The sequence below is a fragment of the Panulirus ornatus genome, chromosome 53 (assembly GCF_036320965.1).
Source record: "Panulirus ornatus isolate Po-2019 chromosome 53, ASM3632096v1, whole genome shotgun sequence".
Lineage (NCBI taxonomy): Eukaryota > Metazoa > Arthropoda > Malacostraca > Decapoda > Palinuridae > Panulirus > Panulirus ornatus.
In genome coordinates this window covers 16,532,890-16,556,328 of record NC_092276.1, presented here as the reverse complement: position 1 = coordinate 16,556,328, position 23,439 = coordinate 16,532,890, and the positions used below count along the sequence as shown (strand labels likewise).

Sequence of the window (23,439 nt, the reverse complement as noted above, 5' to 3'; positions counted from 1 at the left end):
GTTACAACTCCACTGGTCAGATGAGTGGGTCACAACTCCCCAGTGGTCAGGTGGGTAGGTCACAACTCTCTATTGGTTAGCTGGGTGGGTCATAACTCTCCAGTGGTCAGCTGAATGGGTCATAGCTCCAATGGTCAGGTGGGTGGGTCACAACTCCAGTTGTCAGGTGGTTGGGTCACTACTCCAGTGTTAGGTGGATGGCTAGGTCACAACTCTCCACTGGTGAGGTGGATGGGTCACAATTCCAGTTGTCAGCTGGTACGGTCACAACTCTAGTGGTCAACTCGGTGGTTCACAATTCTCCAGTGGTCAGGTGGTTGTTTCACAACTCTCCAGTTGTCAGGTGGGTGGGTCACAACTCTCCAGTGGTCAGTTGGGTTGGTCACAATTCTCCAGTGGTCAGTTGGGTGGGTCACAACTCCAATGGTCTGCTGGGTGGGTCACAACTCTCCAATGTCCAGGTGGGTGGGTCACATCTTCAGTGGTCATGTGGGTGGGTCACAACTCCAGTGGTCAGGTGGCTGGGTCACATCTTCAGTGGTAAGCTGGGTGGGACACAGCTCTCCAGTAGTCAGGTACGTGGGTCACATCTTCAGTGTTCAGCTGCGTGGGTCACAACTCCAATGGTCAGCTGGGTAGGTCAACTCCAATGGTTAGCTGGGTGGGTCACAACTCCAGTGGTGAGGTGGATGGGTCACAACTCCAGTGGTGAGGTGGGTGGGTCACAACTCCAGTGGTAAGATGGGTGGGTTACAACTCTCCATTGGTCAGGTGGGTGGGTGGGTCAGAACTCTCCAATGGTCAGCTGAATGGGTCACAATTCTCCAGTGGTCAGGTGGGTTGGTCACTACTCCAGTGTTAGGTGGATGGATGGGTCACAACTCCACTGGTCAGGTGGATGGGTCACAACTCCAGTTGTCAGCTGGAACGGTCACAATTCCAGTGGTCAGCTGGGTGGTTCACAATTCTCCAGTGGTCAGATGATTGGTTCACAACTCTCCAGTTGTTAGGTGGGTGGGTCACAACTCTCCAGTGGTCAGTTGGGTGGGTCACAACTTTCCAATGATCAGCTAGGTGGGTCACAACTCTCCAGTGGTCAGCTGGTGGGACACAACTCTCCAAAGTTCAGGTGGGTGGGTCACATCTTCAATGGTCATGTGGGTGGGTCACAACTCTCCAGTGGTGAGGTGGCTGGGTCACATCTTCTGTGGTAAGCTGGGTGGGACACAACTCTCCAGTAGTCAGGTACGTGGGTCACATCTTCAGTGGTCAGCTGCGTGGGTCACAACTCTCCAGTGGTCAGGTGGGTGGGTCACCACTCTCCAATGGTCAGCTGGGTGGGTCACAACTCCAGTGGTGAGGTGGGTAGGTCACAACTCTCCAGTTGTCAGCTGACTGTGTCAACTCCAGTGGTCAGCTGGGTGGGTCAACTCTCCAGTGGTTCGCCTGGTGGGTCACAACTCAACAGTGGTTAGGTGGGTGGGTCACAACTCTCCAGTGGTCAGCTGGGTGGGTCACAACTCTCCAGTGGTCAGATGGGTGGGTCAAAATTCCAGTGGTTAGGTGGGCAGGTCGCAACTCTCCAGTGGCCAGCTGGGTTGGGCACAACTCTCCAGTGGTCAGCTGGGTGGGTCACAACTCTCCAGCGGTCAGCTTGGTGGGTCACAACTAATGATCAGGTGGGTGGGTCACATCTTCACTGGCAAACTGGGTGGGTCATAACTCTCCAGTCAGGTAGATGGATGACATCTTCAGTGGTCAGCTGGGTAGGTCGCAACTCCAGTGGTCAGATGGGTGGGTATCAACTCCAATGGTCAGCTGGGTTTGTCACAACTCTCCAGTGGTCAGCTGGGTGGTTCACAACTCTCCAATGGTCAGCTGGGTAGGTCACAATTCTCCAGTGGTCAGCTGGGTGGATCACAACTCCAGTGGTCAGGTGGGTGGATCAACTCCATTGGTCAGGTGGATGGGTCACAATTTTCCAGTGGTCAGTTGGGTGGGTCACAACTCGCCAGTGGTCAGCTGGGTGGGTCACAACTCTCCAGTGGTCAGGTGGGTGGGTCACATCTTCAGTGGTCAGGTGGACAGGTCACAACTCTCCATTGGTCAGGTGGATGGGTCACATCTTCAGTGATAAGCTTGGTGTGTCACAACTCTCCAGTGGTCAGGTAGGTGGGTCACATATTCATTGGTCAGGTAGGTGGGTCACATTCATTGGTCAGCTGGATGGGTCAGAACTCCAGTGGTCAGGTGGGTGGGTCACAACTCTCCAGTGGTCTGGTGGGTGGGTCACAATTCTAGTTGTCAGCTGGGTGGGTCACAACTCGTGGTCACCTGGATGGGTCGCAATTATCCAGTGGTCAGGTGGGTGGGTCACAACTCTCCACTGGTTAGGTTGGGTGGTTCACAACTCCAGTGGTCAGCTGGGTAGGTCACAACTCTCCAATGGTCAGTTGGGTGGGTCACAACTCTCCAGTGGTGAGGTGGGTTAGTCACAAATCCAGTGGTCAGGTGGGTGGGTTACAACTCCAGTGGTCAGGTGGATGGGTCACAACTCTCCAGTGGTCAGGTGGGTAGGTCACAACTCTCCATTGGTCAGCTGGGTAGGTCAATACTCTCCAGTGATCAGCTCAATGGGTCAACTCTCCAGTGGTCGGATGGGTGGGTCACAACTCCAGTGGTCAGTTGGTTGGGTCACAACTGATTTGAATGCAAATGTGAGTAATGAGGCAGTTGAGGAAATAATTGGTATACATGGGGTGTTCAGTGTTGTAAATGGAAATGGTGAAGAGCTTGTAGATTTGTGTGCTGAATAAGGACTGGTGATTGGGAATACCTGGTTTAAAAAGAGAGACATACATAAGTATACGTATGTAAGAAGGAGAGATGGCCAGAGAGCATTATTGGATTACGTGTTGATTGATAGGCTCGCGAAAGAGAGTCATTTGGATGTTAATGTCCTTAGAGGTGCAACAGGAGGGATGTCTGATCATTATCTTGTGGAGGCGAAGATGAAGATTTGTAGAGGTTTTCAAAATAGAAGAGACAATGTTAGGGTGAAGAGAGTGATGAGAGTAAGTAAGCTTGGGAAGATGACTTGTGTGAGGAAGTACCAGGAGAGACTGAGTACAGAATGGAAAAAGGTGAGAGCAAAGGACGTAAGGGGAATTGGGGAGGAATGGGATGTATTTAGGGAAGCAGTGATGGCTTGCACAAAAGATGCTTGTGGCATGAGAAGCATTGGAGGTGGGCAGATTAGAAAGGGTAGTGAGTGGTGCAATGAAGAAGTATGATTGTTAGTGAAAGAGAAGAGAGTGGCATTTGGATGAATTTTGCTGGGAAATAATGCAAATGACTGGGAGATGTATAAAAGAATGAGGCAGGAGGTCAAGAGAAATGTGCAAGAGGTGAAAAAGAGGGCAAATGAGAGTTGGGGTGAGAGAGTATCATTTGATTTTCGGGAGAATAAAAAGATGTTTTAGAAGGAGGTAAATAAAGTGCGTAAGACAAGAAAACAAATGGGACCATCGGTGAAGGGGGCTAATGGGGAGGTAATAACAAGTAGTGGTAATGTGAGAAGATGAAGTGAGTATCTTGAACGTTTGTTGAATGTGTTAGATAATAGAGTGGCAGATATAGAGTGTCTTGGTTGAGGTGGTGTGCGAAGTGAGAGAGTTAGGTAGAATGATTTGGTAAACAGAGAAGAGGTAGTAATAGCTTTGTGGAAGATGAAAGCCGGCAAGGCAGCGGGTTTAGATGGTATTGCAGTGGAATTTATTCAAAAAGGGGTGACTGTGTTGTTGACTGGTTGGTAAGAATATTTAATGTATGCTTGACTCATGGTGAGGTGCCTGAGGATTGGCGGAATGCATGCATAGTGCCATTGTACGAATGGAAAGGGGATGAAGGTGAGTCTTCAAATTACAGAGTTATAAGTTTGTTGAGTATTCCTGGGAAATTATATGGGAGGGTATTGATTGAGAGGATGAAGGCATGTACAGAGCGTGTTCAAATTACAGAGGTATAAGATTGTTGAGTATTCCTGGGAAATCATATGGGAGGGTATTGATTGAGAGGGTGAAGGCATGTACAGAGCATCAGATTGGGGAAGAGCAGTGTGGTTTCAGAAGTGGTAGAGGATGTGTGGATCAGGTGTTTGCTCTGAAGAATGTATGTGAGAAATACTTAGAAAAGCAAATGGATTTATATGTAGCATTTATGGATCTGGAGAAGGCATATGATAGAATTGATAGAGATGCTCTGTGGAAGATATTAAGAATATATGGTGTGGGAGGCATGTTGCTAGAGGCAGTGAAGAGCTTTTATTGAGGATGTAAGGCATGTGCACAAGTAGGAAGAGAGGAGAGTGATTGGTTCTCAGTGAATGTTGGTTTGCTGCAGGGGTGCATGAAGTCTCCATGGTTGTTTAATTTGTTTATGGATGGGATTGTTAGGGAGGTGAATGCAAGAATTTTGGATAGTGGGGCAAGTATGCACTCTGTTGTGGATGAGAGGGCTTGGGAAGTGAGTCAGCTGTTGTTCGCTGATGATACAGAGCTGGTGGCTGATTCGGGTGAGAAACTGCAGAAGCTGGTGACTGAGTTTGGTAAAGTGTGTAAGAAGAAAGCTGAGAGTAAATGTGAATAAGAGCAAGGTTATTAGGTACAGTAGGGTTGAGGGACAAGTCAATTGGGAGGTAAGTGTGAATGGAGAAAAACTGGAGGAAGTGAAGTGTTTTAGATATCTTGGAGTGGATTTGGCAGTCTATGGAACCATGGAAGCGGAAGTGAGTCACAGGGTGGGGGAGGGGGGGAAGTTCTGGGAGCGTTGAAAAATGTGTGGAAGACGAGAACATTATCTTGGAAAGCAAAAATGAGTATGTTTGAAGATATAGTGGTCCCAACAATGTTATATGGTTGCGAGGCATGGGCTATAGATAGAGTTATGTGGAGGAGGGTGGATGTGTTGGAAATGAGATGTTTGAGGACAATATGTGGTGTGAGGTGGTTTGATCGAGTAAGTAATGAAAGGGTAAGAGAGATGTGTGGTAATAAAAAGAGTGTGGTTGAGAGAGCAGAAGAGGGTGTTCGGTCACATGGAGAGAATGAGTGAGGAAAGATTGACAAAGAGGATATATGTGTCAGGGGTGGAGGGAACGAGAAGTGGGAGACCAAATTGGAGGTGGAAGGATGGGGTGAAAAAGATTTTGAGTGATCAGCGCCTGAACATGCAGGAGGGTGAAAGGTGTGCAAGGAATAGAGTGAATTGGAATGATGTGGTATACCGGGGTTTGACGTGCTGTCGATGGATTGAACCAGGGCATGTGAAGCTTCTGGGGTAAACCATGAAAAGTTTTGTGGGGCCTGGATGTGGAAAGGGAGCTGTGGTTTCAGTGCATTATGCATGACAGCTAGAGACTGAGTGTGAACGAATGTGGCCTTTGTTATCTTTTCCTAGCGCTACCTCTTGCACATGTATGGGGAGGAGATTGTCATTTCATGTGTGGCGAGGTGGCTACGGGAATGAATAAAGGCAGATAGTATGAAGTATGTACATGTGTATATATGTATATGTCTGTGTGTGTTTTTTTTTTTTTTTCTTTTTTGCTTTGTCGCTGTCTCCCACGTTTGCGAGGTAGCGCAAGGAAACAGACGAAAGAAATGGCCCAACCCACCCCCATACACATGTATATACATACGTCCACACACGCAATTATACATACCTACACAGCTTTCCATGGTTTACCCCAGACGCTTCACATGCCCCGATTCAATCCACTGACAGCACGTCAACCCCGGTATACCACATCGCTCCAATTCACTCTATTCCTTGCCCTCCTTTCACCCTCCTGCATGTTCAGGCCCCGATCACACAAAATCTTTTTCACTCCATCTTTCCACCTCCAATTTGGTCTCCCTCTTCTCCTCGTTCCCTCCACCTCCGACACATATATCCTCTTGGTCAATCTTTCCTCACTCATTCTCTCCATGTGCCCAAACCATTTCAAAACACCCACTTCTGCTCTCTCAACCACGCTCTTTTTATTTCCACACATCTCTCTTACCCTTACGTTACTTACTCGATCAAACCACCTTACACCACACATTGTCCTCAAACATCTCATTTCCAGCACATCCATCCTCCTGCGCACAACTCTATCCATAGCCCACACCTCACAACCATACAACATTGTTGGAACCACTATTCCTTCAAACATACCCATTTTTGCTTTCCGAGATAATGTTCTCGACTTCCACACATTCTTCAAGGCTTCCAGAATTTTCGCCCCCTCCCCCACCCTATGATCCACTTCCGCTTCCATGGTTCCATCCGCTGCCAGATCCACTCCTAGATATCTAAAACACTTCACTTCCTCCAGTTTTTCTCCATTCAAACTCACCTCCCAATTGACTTGACCCTCAACCCTACTGTACCTAATAACCTTGCTCTTATTCACATTTACTCTTAACTTTCTTCTTTCACACACTTTACCAAACTCAGTCACCAGCTTCTGCAGTTTCTCACATGAATCAGCCACCAGCGCTGTATCATCAGCGAACAACAACTGACTCACTTCCCAAGCTCTCTCATCCCCAACAGACTTCATACTTGCCCCTCTTTCCAAAACTCTTGCATTCACCTCCCTAACAACCCCATCCATAAACAAATTAAACAACCATGGAGACATCACACACCCCTGCCGCAAACCTACATTCACTGAGAACCAATCACTTTCCTCTCTTCCTACACGTACACATGCCTTACATCCTCGATAAAAACTTTTCACTGCTTCTAACAACTTGCCTCCCACACCATATATTCTTAATACCTTCCACAGAGCATCTCTATCAACTCTATCATATGCCTTCTCCAGATCCATAAATGCTACATACAAATCCATTTGCTTTTCTAAGTATTTCTCACATACATTCTTCAAAGCAAACACCTGATCCACACATCCTCTACCACTTCTGAAACCACACTGCTCTTCCCCAATCTGATGCTCTGTACATGCCTTCACCCTCTCAATCAATACCCTCCCATATAATTTACCAGGAATACTCAACAGACTTATACCTCTGTAATTTGAGCACTCACTCTTATCCCCTTTGCCTTTGTACAATGGCACTATGCACGCATTTCGCCAATCCTCAGGCACCTCACCGTGAGTCATACATACATTAAATAACCTTACCAACCAGTCAACAATACAATCACCCCCTTTTTTGATAAATTCCACTGCAGTACCATCCAAACCTGTCTGTGTGTGTATATATATGTATATGTTGAGATGTATAGGTATGTATATTTGCATGTGTGGACGTGTAGGTATATACATGTGTATGTGGGTGGGTTGGGCCATTCTTTCGTCTGTTTCCTTGCGCTACCTCGCTAATGCGGGAGACAGTGACAAAGTAAAATAAATAAATGATGAATATAGCGCCAGGAAAAGATAACGAAGGCCACATTCGTTCAAATCAGTCTCTAGCTGTCATGTATAATGCACTGAAACCACAGCTCCCTTTCCACATCCAGGCCCCACAAAACTTTCCATGGTTTACCCCAGACCCTTCACATGGTCTGGTTCAATCCATTGACAGCACATTGACCCCGGTATACCACATCGTTCCAATTCACTCTATTCCTTGCATGCCTTTCACCCTCCTCCATGTTGAGGCCCTGCTCTCTCAAAATCTTTTTCACTCCATCTTTCCACCTCCAATTGGGTCTCCCACTTCTCCTTCCCTCCACCTCTGACACATATATTCTCTTTGTCAATCTTTCCTCACTCATTCTCTCCATGTGACCAAACCATATCAAAACAAACTCTTCTGCTCGCTCAACCACACTCTTTTTATTACCACACATCTCTCTTACCCTTTCATTACTTACTCGATTAAACCACCTCACACCACATATTGTCCTCAAACATTTCATTTCCAACACATGTGCCCTCCTCTGCACTACTCTATCTATAGCCCATGCCTCGCAACCATATAGCATTGTTGGAACCACTATTCCTTCAAACATACCCATTTTTGCTTTCCGAGATAACGTTCTCACATTCCTCACATTTTTCAACGCTTCCAGAAATTTCGCCCCTTCCCCCACCCTGTGACTCATTTCCGCTTCCAAGGTTCCATCTGCCAAATCCACTCCCAGGTATCTACAACTCTTCACTTCCTCCAGTTTTTCTCCATTCAAACTTACCTCCCAGTTAACTTGTCCCTCAAGCCTACTGTACCTAATAACCTTGCTCTTATTCACATTTACTCTCAGCTTTCTTCTTTCACACACTTTACCAAACTCAGTCACCAGCTTCTGCAGTTTCTCACCCAAATCAGCCACCAGTGCTGTCCCATCAGCGAACAACAACTGACTCACTTCCCAAGCCCTCTCATCCACAACAGACTGCATAATTACCCCTCTCACCAAAACCTTGCATTTACCTCCCTAACAATCCCATCCATAAACAAATCAAACAATCATGGAGATATCATGCACCCCTGCCACAAACCGACATTCACTGAGAAACAATCACTTTCCTCTCTTGCTACTCGTACACATGCATTACATCCTCGGTAAAAACTTTTCACTGCTTCTAACAACTTGCCTCTCACACCATATATTCTTAATACCTTCCACAAAGCATCTCTATCAACTCTATCATATGCCTTCTCCAGATCCATAAATGCTGCATACAAATCCATTTGCTTTTTTAAGTATTTCTCACAAATATTCTTCAGAGCAAACACCTGATCCACACATCCTCTACCACTTCTGAAACCACACTGCTCTTCCCCAATCTTATGCTCTGCACATGCCTTCACCCTCTTTATCAATACCCTCCCACATAATTTCCGAGGAATACTCAACAAACTTATACCTCTGTAATTTGAAGACTCACCTTTATCCCCTTTGCCTTTGTACAATGGTACTATGCATGCATTCTGCCAATCCTCAGGAACCTCACCATGAGTCATACATACATTAAATATCCTTACCACCTGTCAGCAACACAGTCACCCCCTTTTTGAATAAATTCCACTGCAATACCATCCAAACCCGCTGCCTTGCCAGCTTTCATCTTCCGCAAAGCTTTTACTACCTCTTCTCTGTTTACCAAATCATTTTCCCTAACCCTCTCACCACCTTGACCAAAACACCCTATGTCTGCCACTCTATCATCAAACACATTATTCAACAAACCTTCAAAATACTCACTCCATCTCCTTCTCACATCACCACTACTTGTTATCACCTCCCCATTAGCCCCCTTCACTGAAGTTCCCATTTCTTCCTTTGTCTTACGCTTTTTATTTACCTCCTTCCAAAACATCTTTTTATTCTCCCTAGAATTTAATGATACTCTCTTACCCCAACTCTCATTTGCCCTCTTTTTTACCTCTTGCACCTTTCTCTTGACCTCCTGCCTCTTTCTTTTATACATCTCCCAGTCATTTGCATTATTTTCCTGCAAAAAACGTCCAAATGCCTCTCTCTTCTCTTTCACTAATAATCTTACTTCTTCATCCCACCACTCTACCCTTTCTAATCTGCCCACCTCCCATGCTTCTCACGCCACATGCAAGTTTTGGGCAAGCCATCACTGCTTCCCTAAAAACATCCCATTCCTCCCCCCACCCCCCTCTTAGGTCCTTTGCTCTCACCTTTTTCCATTCTGTACTCAGTCTATCATGGTACTTCCTCACACAAGTCTCCTTCCCAAGCTCACTTACTCTCACCACTCTCTTCACCCCAACATTGTCTCTTCTTTTCTGAAAACCTCTACAAATCTTCACCTTCGCCTCCACAAGATAATGATCAGACACCCCTCCTGTTGCACCTCTCAGCACATTAACATCCAAAAGTCTCTCTTTCGCGTACCTATCAATTAACCCGTAATCCAATAATGCTCTCTGGCCATCTCTCTTACTTACATATGTATACTTATGTATAGCTCTCTTTTTAAACCACGTATTTCCAATCACCAGTCCTTTTTCAGCACATAAATCTACAAGCTCTTCACCATTTTCGTTTACAACACTGAACACCCATGTACACCAATTTTTCCCTCAACTGCCACATTACTCACCTTTGCATTCAAATCACCCATCACTATAACCCGGTCTCATGCATCAAAACTACTAACACACTCACTCAGCTGCTCCCAAACACTTTCCTCTCATGATCTTTCTTCTCATGCCCAGGTGCATATGCACCAATAATCACCCATCTCTCTCCATCCACCTTCAGTTTTACCCATATCAATCTAGAGTTTACTTTCGTACACTCTATCACATACTCCTACCACTCCTGTTTCAGGAGTAGTGCTACTCCTTTCCTTGCTCTTGTCCTCTCACCAACCCCTGACTTTACTCCCAAGACATTCCCAAACCACTCTTCCCCTTTACCTTTGAGATTCGTTGAACTCAGAGCCAAAACATCCAGGTTCATTTCCTCAAACATACTACCTATCTCTCCTTTTTTCTCATCTTGGTTACATCCACACACATTTAGACACCCCAATTTGAACCTTCGAGGAGGATGAGCAATCCCCGTGTGACTCCTTCTTCTGTTTCCTCTTTTAGAAAGTTAAATACAGGGAGGGAAGGGTTTCCAGGCCCCTGCTCCCGTCCCCTTTAGTCGCCTTCTATGACACGTGAGGAATGTGTGGGAAGTATTTTTTCTCCCCTATCCCCTATATATTTTACTGAATAGTGTAATATTTGTTAATATATTTTTGTTATTCACCACCAATGCTTTGTCTGTGTATGAAATAGGAGTACAATATGAAATTGATTATAGAATAAGGAAAGAATTAAAACTTTTAATATCCTCCTTGCATGTGTTAACCTCACATCCTCTTCACGTTCATATTTAGTGTGAACGGTTGGATATTTCTATATTTCTAAACATATTCATGTTAGTCATCACCACAATGTGCCTTTTCATGAACCAGGAGTACAGTGCAAAAACAAGTTAAAAGGAAAAAAAGAGACATTTCCACATTCTCTCATTGGGAGCTGTCAGCCATGTCAGCCACACCCCACTCCGTCCCTCATTCAGCAGTGAATCAAGTCAACACAAGGTATTTCTCTGACTTTCATAGTACTGGTGTTTTTCCTCTCTTCTGAATGCTTTTATTTTTTCATATTATGATGGACTATCTGGACCATATCTTATACTTAAGCGATAACATATGGGTTAGCAATTAATTTTATTGTGTCATATGACGAATAATTTCTTTAACTCAGGCTTTTATATGTATAGGATTTATATATCACTTATGCTTAATATGTAAACAATGATGCATATTTAATACTGTTGGTTTAAGGTTTCTTCTTTAACATATGAAGCTTATGTAATGTAGATAGTGATTTATAATTTGCACATGTTTATTTAGGCTCAGTCATGTGTTCCAGACACTACCTTGCTCACATGGGAAATATTGGATGTAAAAGATGCATGTGGCATAAGAAAGGTGGGAGGTGGGCAGATTAGAAAGGGTAGTGAGTGGTGGGATGAAGAAGGTTGTTAGTGAAAGAGAAAACCAACATTCACTGAGAACCAATCTCTTTCCTCTCTTCCTACACGTACACTTACCTTAAATCCTCGATAAAGACTTTTCACTGCTTCTAACAACTTGCCTCCCACACCATATATTCTTAATACCTTTCACAGAGCATCTCTATCAACTCTATCATATGCCTTCTCCAGATCCATAAATGCTACTTACAAATCCATTTGCTTTTCTAAGTATTTCTCACATACATTCTTCAAAGCAAACACCTGATCCATACATCCTTTACCACTTCTGAAACCACACTGATCTTCCCCAATCTGATCCTCTGTACTTGCCTTCACCCTCTCATATAATTTCCAAGGAATGCTCATCAAACTTATACCACTGTAATTTGAGCACTCACTTTTATTCCCTTTGCCTTTGTACAATGGCACTATGCAAGCATTCGTCCAATCCTCAGGCACTATTTACTGAATAGTGTAATATTTGTTAATATGTTTATGTTATTCAACACCAATGCTTTGCCTGTGTATGAAATAGGAGTACAATATGAAACTAAGTATAGAATAGGGAAAGAAATAAAACTTTTAATATCCTCCTTGCATGTGCTAACCTCACATCCTCCTCCCATTCACATTTAGCATGAACGGTTTAATATTTCTAAACATAGTCATGTTAATCATCACCAACAATGTACCTTTTCATGAACCAGGAGCACAGAACGAAAACAAGTTAAAAGGAAAGAAAGAGACATTTCCACATTCTTCTCTCTCATTGGGAGCTGTCAGCCATGTCAACCACACCCCACTTTGTCCCTCATTCAGCAGTGAATCAAGCCAACACAAGGTATTTCTCAGACTTCCATAGTACTGGTGTTTTTCCCCTCTTTTGAATGCTTTTTTTTTTACATTATGATGGACTATCTGGGCCATATCTTATACTTAAGCGATAACATATGGGTTAGCAATTAATTTTATCGTGTCATATGACGAATAATTTCTTTAACTCAGGCTTTTACATGTATAGGTTTTATATATCACTTATGCTTAATATGTAAACAATGATGCATATTTATTACTGTTGGTTTAAGGTTTCTTCTTTAACATATGAAGCTTATGTAATGTAGATATTAATTTATATATAAATGTGTACATGTTTATTTAGGCTCAGTCATGTGTCCCAGACACTACCTTGCTCACATGGGAAATATTGGATGTAAAATATGCATGTGGCATATGAAAGGTGGGAGATGGGCAGATTAGAAAGGGCAGTGAGTGGTGGGATGAAGAAGGTTGTTAGTGAAAGAGAAAAGACAGGCATTTGGACGATACTTATAAGGAGGTATAAGTTTGTTGATTATTCCTGGGAAATTATGTGGGAGGGTATTGATTGAGAGGGTGAAGGCATGTTCAGAGCATCAGATTGGGGAAAAGCAGTGTGGTTTCAGAAGTGGTAGAGAATGTGTGGGTCAGTTGTTTGCTTTGAAGAACGTATGTGAGAAATACTTAGAAAAGCAAATGGATTTGTATGTAGCATTTATGGATCTGGAGAAGGCATATGATAGAGTTGATAGAGATTCTCTGTAAAAGGTATTAAGAATATATAGTGTGGGAGGCAAGTTGATAGAAGCAGTGAAAAGTTTTTATCGAGGATGTAAGGCATGTGTACGTGTAGGAAGAGAGGAAAGTGACTGGTTCTCAGTGAATGTTGGTTTGCGGAAGGGGTGTGTGATGTCTCTGTGGTTTAATTTGTTTATGGATGGGGTTGTTAGGGAGGTGAATGTAAGGGTTTTGGAAAAAGGGGCAATTATGCAGTCTGTTGTGGATGAGAGGGCTTGGGACGTGAGTCAGTTGTTGTTCGCTGATGATACAGTGCTGGTGGCTGATTCATGTGAGAAACTGCAGAAGCTAGTGACTGAGTTTGGTAAAATGTGTGAAAGAAGAAAGCTGAGAGTAAATGTGAATAAGAGCAAGGTTATTAGGTACAGTAGGGTTGAGGGACAAGTCAATTGGGAGGTAAGTTTGAATGGAGAAAAACTGGAGGAAGTGAAGTGTTTTAGATATCTGGGAGTGGATTTGTCAGCAGATAGAACCATGGAAGCAGAAGTGAATCATAGGGTGGGGGAGGGGGTGAAAAATCTGGGAGCATTGAAGAATGTGTGGAAGTCGAGAACATTAAGTCGGAAAGCAAAAAATGGGTATGTTTGAGGGAATAGTGGTTCCAACAATGTTATATGGTTGTGCGGAGGAGGGTGGATGTGCTGGAAATCAGATTTTTGAGGACAATATGTGGTGTGAAGTGGTTTGATCGAGTAAGTAATAACAGGGTAAGAGAGATTTGTGGTAATAAAGAGTGTGGATGAGAGAGCAGAAGAGGGTGTTTTGAAGTATAAAAAAAAAAAAAAAAAAAAAAAAAAAAAAAAAAAAAAAAAAAAAATATATATCTTTCTTTCAAACTATTTGCCATTATGTATATGTGTATATATATGTGTGATGTCTCCATGGTTGTTTAATTTGTTTATGGATGGGGTTGTTAGGGAGGTAAATGCAAGAGTTTTGGAAAGAGGGGCAAGTATGAAGTCTGTTGGGGATGAGAGAGCTTGGGAAGTGAGTCAGTTGTTGTTCGCTGATGATACAGCGCTGGTGGCTGATTCATGTGAGAAACTGCAGAAGCTGGTGACTGAGTTTGGTAAAGTGTGTGGAAGAAGAAAGTTAAGAGTAAATGTGAATAAGAGCAAGGTTATTAGGTACAGTAGGGTTGAGGGTCAAGTCAATTGGGAGGTGAGTTTGAATGGAGAAAAACTGGAGGAAGTGAAGTGTTTTAGATATCTGGGAGTGGATCTGGCAGCGGATGGAACCATGGAAGCGGAAGTGGATCATAGGGTGGGGGAGGGGGCGAAAATTCTGGGGGCCTTGAAGAATGTGTGGAAGTCGAGAACATTATCTCGGAAAGCAAAAATGGGTATGTTTTAAGGAATAGTGGTTCCAACAATGTTGTATGGTTGCGAGGCGTGGGCTATGGATAGAGTTGTGCGCAGGAGGATGGAGGTGCTGGAAATGAGATGTTTGAGGACAATGTGTGGTGTGAGGTGGTTTGATCGAGTAAGTAACGTAAGGGTAAGAGAGATGTGTGGAAATAAAAAGAGCGTGGTTGAGAGAGCAGAAGAGGGTGTTTTGAAATGGTTTGGGCACATGGAGAGAATGAGTGAGGAGAGATTGACCAAGAGGATATATGTGTCGGAGGTGGAGGGAACGAGGAGAAGAGGGAGACCAAATTGGAGGTGGAAAGATGGAGTGAAAAGGATTTTGTGTGATCGGGGCCTGAACATGCAGGAGGATGAAAGGAGGGCAAGAAATAGAGTGAATTGGAGTCATGTGGTATACAGGGGTTGACGTGCTGTCAGTGGATTGAAGCAAGGCATGTGAAGCGTCTGGGGTAAACCATGGAAGGCTGTGTAGGTATGTATATTTGCGTGTGTGGACGTGTGTATGTACATGTGTATGGGGGGGGGGGGCCATTTCTTTCGTCTGTTTCCTTGCGCTACCTCGCAAACGCGGGAGACAGCGACAAAGTATAAAAAAAAAAAAAAAAAAAAAAAAAAAAAAATATATATATATATATATATATATATATATATATATGGGGAAGAGCAGTGTGGCTTCAGAAGTGGTAGAGGATGTGTGGATCAGGTGTTTGCTTTGAAGAATGTATGTGAGAAATACTTAGAAAAGCAAATGGATTTGTATGTAGCATTTATGGATCTGGAGAAGGCATATGATAGAGTTGATAGAGATGCTCTGTGGAAGGTATTAAGAATATATGGTGTGGGAGGCAAGTTGTTAGAAGTAGTGAAAAGTTTTTATCGAGGATGTAAGGCATGTGTACATGTAGGAAGAGAGGAAAGTGATTGGTTCTCAGTGAATGTAGGTTTGCGGCAGGGGTGTGTGATGTCTCCATGGTTGTTTAATTTGTTTATGGATGGGGTTGTTAGGGAGGTAAATGCAAGAGTTTTGGAAAGAGGGGCAAGTATGAAGTCTGTTGGGGATGAGAGAGCTTGGGAAGTGAGTCAGTTGTTGTTCGCTGATGATACAGCGCTGGTGGCTGATTCATGTGTGAAACTGCAGAAGCTGGTGACTGAGTTTGGTAAAGTGTGTGGAAGAAGAAAGTTAAGAGTAAATGTGAATAAGAGCAAGGTTATTAGGTACAGTAGGGTTGAGGATCAAGTCAATAGGGAGGTGAGTTTGAATGGAGAAAAACTGGAGGAAGTGAAGTGTTTTAGATATCTGGGAGTGGATCTGGCAGCGGATGGAACCATGGAAGCAGAAGTGGATCATAGGGTGGGGGAGGGGGCGAAAATTCTGGGGGCCTTGAAGAATGTGTGGAAGTCGAGAACATTATCTCGGAAAGCAAAAATGGGTATGTTTGAAGGAATAGCGGTTCCAACAATGTTGTATGGTTGCGAGGCGTGGGCTATGGATAGAGTTGTGCGCAGGAGGATGGATGTGCTGGAAATGAGATGTTTGAGGACAATGTGTGGTGTGAGGTGGTTTGATCGAGTAAGTAACGTAAGGGTAAGAGAGATGTGTGGAAATAAAAAGAGCGTGGTTGAGAGAGCAGAAGAGGGTGTTTTGAAGTGGTTTGGGCACATGGAGAGGATGAGTGAGGAAAGATTGACCAAGAGGATATATGTGTCGGAGGTGGAGGGAGCAAGGAGAAGAGGGAGACCAAATTGGAGGTGGAAAGATGGAGTGAAAAAGATTTTGTGTGATCGGGGCCTGAACATGCAGGAGGATGAAAGGAGGGCAAGGAATAGAGTGAATTGGAGCGATGTGGTATACCGGGGTTGACGTGCTGTTAGTGGATTGAATCAGGGCATGTGAAGCGTCTGGGGTAAACCATGGAAAGCTGTGTAGGTATGTATATTTGCGTGTGTGGACGTATGTATATACATGTGTATGGGGGTGGGTTGGGCCATTTCTTTCGTCTGTTTCCTTGCGCTACCTCGCAAACGCGGGAGACAGCGACAAAGTATAAAAAAAAAAAATATATATATATATATATATATATATATATATATATATATATATATATATATATATATATATATATATATATATATATATATATGTATGTATATTTTTTTTATTCATTTATTTTGCTTTGTTGCTGTCTCCCGCGTTAGCGAGGTAGCACAAGGAAACAGATAAAAGAATGACCCAACCGACCCACATACACATGTATATACATACACGTCCACGCATGCAAATATACATACCTATACATCTCAACGTAATCATATTTATACACACAGACATATACACATATACACATGTACAAAATTCATACTGTCTGCCTTTATTCATTCCCATCGCCACCCTACCACACATGAAATAACAACCCCCTCCCCACTCATGTGCGCGAGGTAGCACTAGGAAGACAACAAAGGCCCCATTCGTTCACACTCAGTCTCTAGCTGTCATGTACTAACACACTGAAACCACAGCTCCCTTTCCACATCCAGGCCCCACAGATCTTTCCTTGGTTTACCCCAGACGCTTCATATGCCCTGGTTCAATCCATTGACAGCACGTCGACCCCGGTATACCACATTGTTCCAATTCACTCTATTCCTTGCACGCCTTTCACCCTCCTGCATGTTCAGGCCCGATCACTCAAAATCTTTTTCACTCCATCTTTCCACCTCCAATTTGGTCTCCCACTTCTCCTTGTTCCCTCCACCTCTGACACATGTATCCTCTTTGTCAATCTTTCCTCACTCATTCTCTCCATGTGACCAAACCATTTCAAAACACCCTCTTCTGCTCTCTCAACCACACTCTTTTTATTACCACACATCTCTCGTACCCTACTATTATTTACTCGATCAAACCACCTCACACCACATATTGTCCTCAAACATCTCATTTCCAGCACATCCACCCTCCTCCACACAACTCTATCTATAGCCCATGCCTCCCAACCATATATAATTGTTGGAACCACTATTCCTTCAAACATACCCATTTTTGCTTTCCAAGATAACGTTCTTGACTTCCACACATTTTTCAACACTCCCAGAACTTTCGCCCCCTCCCCCACCATATGATTCACTTCTGCTTCCATGGTTCCATGCGCTGCCAAATCCACTCCCAGATATCTAAAACACTTCACTTCCTCCAGCTTTTTTTCTCCATTCAAACTTACCTCCCAATTGACTTGTCCCCCAACCCTACTGTACCTAATAACCTTGCTCTTATTCACATTTACTCTCAGCTTTCTCCTTGCACAAACTCAGTCACCAGCTTCTGCAGCTTCTCACCCGAATCAGCCACCAGCGCTGTATCATCAGCGAACAACAACTGACTCACTTCCCAAGCTCTCTCATCCACAACAGACTGCATACTTGCCCCTTTTTCCAAAACTCTTGCATTCACCTCCCTAACAACCCCATCCATAAACAAATCAAACAACCATGGAGACATCACACACCTCTGCCACAAACCAACATTCACTTAGAACCAATCACTTTCCTCTCTTCCTACACGTACACATGCCTTACATCCTCGATAAAAACTTTTCACTGCTTCCAACATCTTGCCTCCCACACCATATATTCTTAATACCTTCCACAGAGCATCTCTATCAACTCTATCATATGCCTTCTCCAGATCTATAAATGCTACATACAAATCCACTTGCTTTTCTAAGAATTTCTCACACACATACCTTAAAGCAAACACCTGATCAACACATTCTCTGCCACTTCTAAAACCACACTCTTCTTCCCCAATCTGATGCTCTGTACATTCCTTCACCCTCTTAATCAATACCCTCCCATATAATTTCACAGGAATACTCAACAAACCTATGCCTCTGTAATTGGAGCACTCACTTTTATCCCCTTTGCCTTTGTACAATGGCACTATGCAAGCATTCTGCCAATCCTCAGGCACCTCACCATGAGTCATACTTACATTAAATAATCTTACCAACCAGTCAACAATACAGCCACCCCCTTTTTTAATAAATTCCACAGCAATGCCATCCAAACCTGCTGCCTTGCCGGCTTTCATCTTGTGTAAAGCCTTTACTACTTCTTCTCTGTTTACCAAATCATTCTCCCTAGCCCTCTCACTTTGCACACCACCTCGACCAAAACACCCTATATCTGCCACTCTATCATCAAACACATTCTACCAACCTTCAAAATACTCACTTCATCTTCTCACATCACCACTGCTTGTTATCACCTCCCCATTTGCCCCTTCACTGATGTTCCCATTTCTTCCCTTGTCGTACACACTTTATTTACCTCCTTATAAAACATTTATTTTATTCTCCCTAAAATTTTATGATACTCTCTCTCCCCAACTCTCATTTGCCCTCTTTTTCACCTCGTGCACCTTTCTCTTGACCTCCTGCCTCTTTCTTTTATACATCTCCCAGTCATTTGCATTATTTCCCTGCAAAAATCATCCAAATGCCTCTCTCTTCTCTTTCACTACTAATCTTACTTCTTCATCCCACCACTCACTACCCTTTCTAATCAGCCCACCTCCCACGCTTCTCATGCCACAAGCATCTTTTACACAAGCCATCACTTCTTCCCTATATATGGCGATGAGAATAAATAAAGGCAGATAGTATGAATTATGTACATGTGTATATATGTATGTCTGTGTGTGTATATATATGTGTACAATGAGATGTATAGGTATGTATATTTGCGTGTGTGGACGTGTATGTATATACATGTGCGTCAGGGTGGGTTGAGCCATTCTTTCGTCTGTTTCCTTGCACTACCTCACTAACGTGGGAGACAGCAACAAAGAAAAATAAATAAATAAATAGATATTTATTTTTATCTATTTTGCTTTGTCACTGTCTCCCGCACCTGCGAGGTAGCGCAAGGAAACAGACGAAAGAAATGACCCAACCCACCCCCACACACATGCACACACACACACACACACGTCCACACACGCAAATATACATACCCATACATCTCAATGTACACATATATATACACACACAAACACATACATATATACACATGCACACAATTCACACTGTCTGCCTTTATTCATTCCCATCGCCACCTCGCCACACATGGAATAACATCCCCCTCCCCCTTCATGTGTGCGAGGTAGCGCTAGGAAAAGACAACAAAGGCCCCATTCGTTCAGACTCAGTCTCTAGCTGTTATGCAATAATGCCCGAAACCACAGCTCCCTTTCCACATCCAGGCCCCACAGAACTTTCCATGGTTTACCCCAGACGCTTCACATGCCCTGATTCAATCCATTGACAGCACGTCGACCCCGGTATACCACATCGATCCAATTCACTCTATTCCTTGCCCGCCTTTCACCCTCCTGCATGTTCAGGCCCTGATCACTCAAAATTTTTTTCACTCCATCTTTCCACCTCCAATTTGGTCTCCCACTTCTCCTCGTTCCCTCCTCCTCTGACACATATATCCTCTTTGTCAATCTTTCCTCACTCATTCTCTCCATGTGCCCAAACCATTTCAAAACACCCTCTTCTGCTCTCTCAACCATGCTCTTTTTATTTCCACACATCTCTCTTACCCTTACATTACTTACTCGATCAAACCACCTCACACCACATATTGTCCTCAAACATCTCATTTCTAGCACATCCACCCTCCTGCGCACAACTCTATCCATAGCCCACGCCTCGCAACCATACAACATTGTTGGAACCACTATTCCTACAAACATAGCCATTTATGCTCTCGGAGATAATGTTCTCGACTTCCACACATTCTCCAAGGCTCCCAGGATTTTCGTCCCCTCCCCCACCCTATGATTCACTTCTGCTTCCATGGTTCCATCCGCTGCCAGATCCACTCCCAGATATCTAAAACACTTCACTTCCTCCAGTTTTTCTCCATTCATACTTACCTCCCAATTGACTTGTTCCCCAACCCTACTGTACCTAATAACCTTGCTCTTATTCACATTTACTCTTAACTTTCTTCTTTCACACACTTTACCAAACTCAGTCACCAGCTTCTGCAGTTTCTCACATGAATCAGCCACCAGCGCTCTATCATCAGCAAACAACAACTGACACACTTCCCAAGCTCTCTCATCCCCAACAGACTTCATACTTGCCCCTCTTTCCAAAACTCTTGCATTCACCTCCCTAACAACCCCATCCATAAACAAATTAAACAACCATGGAGACATCACACACCCCTGCCGCAAACCTACATTCACTGAGAACCAATCACTTTCCTCTCTTCCTACACGTACACATGCCTTACAACCTCGATAAAAACTTTTCACTGCTTCTAACAACTTGCCTCCCACACCATATATTCTTAGTACCTTCCACAGAGCATCTCTATCAACTCTTATCATATGCCTTCTCCAGATCCATAAATGCTACATACAAATCCATTTGCTTTTCTAAGTATTTCTCACATACATTCTTCACACATATATATATATATATATATATGTGTGTGTGTTCTCAAGTGTGTACAAGAGGTTAAGTGTGTTCCCAAGCGTGTATAAGAGGTTAAGGGTGTTCCCAAGTGTGTATAAGAGTTTAAGTGTGTTCCCAAGTGTGTATAAGATGTTAGGTGTGTTCCAAGTGTGTGAGGTTAAGTGTGTTCCCAACTGTGTATAAGAGGTTAAGTGTGTTCCCAAGTGTGTATAAGAGGTTGTGTTCCCAAGTGTGTATAAGAGGTTAAGTGTGTTCCCAAGTGTGTCTGGAGAGTCCAGTATCCTGAGGTCTAGGAACTGTGTGTGTGTGTGTGTGTGTGTGTGTGTGTGTGTGTGTGTGTGTTTCATACATTATAGTAGGAGAGTTATATCTTCTATATCATCTAGAACACTTCTAAACCTGTGCAGGTTGCTGACTCTCACAAAGCACCAGTATGTCCTCCTCCCTGACCAGCCACTTGCTCACCTCCCCATCATGGCCAGTGAGGCCGCGCACCTCGGTATACAGCGGATTCAAGAGCTTAGTGGCTGTTCTCAGGTCACCCCTCTCTCCTCTAAGGTGGACAGCTGTGTAGCCCTGGCCCTTTCACTGAAGCTCACCTTTCTCTCTTCAGGTCCCAGCTTCAATGCCTCTTCCCTGCCTCTGTGTGTGTGTGTGTGTGTGTGTGTGTGTGTGTGTGTGTGTGTATGTGTGTTCAGGAGGATTACCTGTGGGGTTACAGAGGTAGGTGGCGGAGCCATTACAGTGGCCGTCACGTCGGATTTCACGGACGGGCGAGTGACGCATCAGCAGCAGATGGCAGGCGAGGGATGAGGAGAGTCACGGACGGGACAGCCTGGTCTGCCAGATGGCAGGCAAGGGACAAGGAGAGTCACAGACGGAACAACCTTGTCTGCCACATGGCAGGCAAGGGACGAGGAGAGTCTTGGATGGGACACCCTGGTCTGCCAGATGGCAGGCGAGGGATGAGAAGAGTCACAGACAGGACAACCTTGTCTGCCAGATGGCAGGCGAGGGACAAGAGTCATGAACAGGACAACCTTGTCTGCCAGATGGCAGGCGAGGGACAAGGAGAGTCACAGACGGAATAACCTTATCTGCCAGATGGCAGGCGAGGGACAAGGAGAGTCACAGATGGGACACCCTGGTCTGCCAGATGGCAGGCGAGGGACGAAAAGAGTCATGGATGCTACATCCTTGTCTGCCAAATGGCAGGTGAGGAACAAGGAGAGTCATGGACGGAACAACCCTGTCTGCCAGATGGCAGGTTAGGGACAAGGAGAGTCACGAATGGGACACCCTGGTCTGCCAGATGGCAGGCCAGGGACAAGAAGAGTCACGGATGGGACAACCTGCCAGATGTCGACCAGAGTCAGGATGGACGTGACGTAAGGGATAGGAGGACCCAGCACCCGCTCCAGGTCGCGTCCCATCCCAGCTGTGTGGGTCAGGGACACGTCCAGAACACAAGACATGCTGGAGGTACCCACAACACAGTCATTCTCCACATCTGTTCAGGTAAGTAATGATCAAATGTTCATCAGTCAACTATGATCACAAGATTTGCACTTAACGTAGCTAGAGACAAACTGTGTTAGTAGACTAGAACCCCTAGACTGAGGTCATGGGAAATACAGGCAAATATTTATATAGATAAATGAAGTACTTACTTACCCAGACACTATCTCTGATGTCATGATAAGGTATATAACACAGGGTTGTGATTACAGGCAACAATAATCTCATCATACAATTTTCCAACTTATAGATGAAAATATTTTGGCCACAAATCAGAAGAGACCAGTGTGTGATGTGGGTGTGGGATCCAGTGTGACGGTAAACACTGATGAAGCAGTACATACATTGTGGGCACTAGACATGTGAGGGTTATGAGTACATAATTTAAACCTACAGATGTTCATGACCACACATGGGACAGACACAGGGAAGGCTGGGGACATGGGTGCATGGTACAGATGGTACAGTCACAGGGAATGCTAGGTCACAAGAGTGTATTCTGTAGACTCAGGGAAGGCTGGGGAGACAAGTATGTATGGTACAGACAGAGAAGGCTGAAGACACAAGATTGCATGGTATAGACAGAAAATGAACTGTGTTATGTTTTTTTTAAGTATACATTTTTACCATTCTTATATGGATTTTTTTCGCAGGTAGTGGATCTGTGGTGTGATGAGTCCTGGGAATATTCCTTCAAGACAGCGATAGAGAAGTAATACCACAGGAAATGAAGTTAATCGACGTTGGTGGATTAAGATCAGACAGTAATGAGAGATGCCCCAGGACTTGCATATTGGCGACAGGCAAAGAGGCACTGCATTCAATTGAGGTAAGCCATTGTCTGTGTCAGTAGATGTGTAATTCATAGAAAACATAGGTTGGCAAATTTCTTATGGAAACCATATCCATTAGAGCAT

At 44.1% G+C, this 23,439-nt stretch overlaps 1 long non-coding RNA gene across 1 annotated transcript in view; it reads left to right on the top strand.

Annotated features, from left to right (window-relative positions):
- Positions 1-23,439, top strand: part of LOC139765271 (uncharacterized) — a 28,105-nt gene that overhangs the window by 4,004 nt on the left and 662 nt on the right. Inside the window, exons 2-5 of the long non-coding RNA XR_011716631.1 lie at positions 10,964-11,092; positions 12,240-12,373; positions 21,618-22,522; positions 23,176-23,351. This is a non-coding gene — a long non-coding RNA (uncharacterized lncRNA). The remainder of the gene's footprint in view (positions 1-10,963; positions 11,093-12,239; positions 12,374-21,617; positions 22,523-23,175; positions 23,352-23,439) is intronic.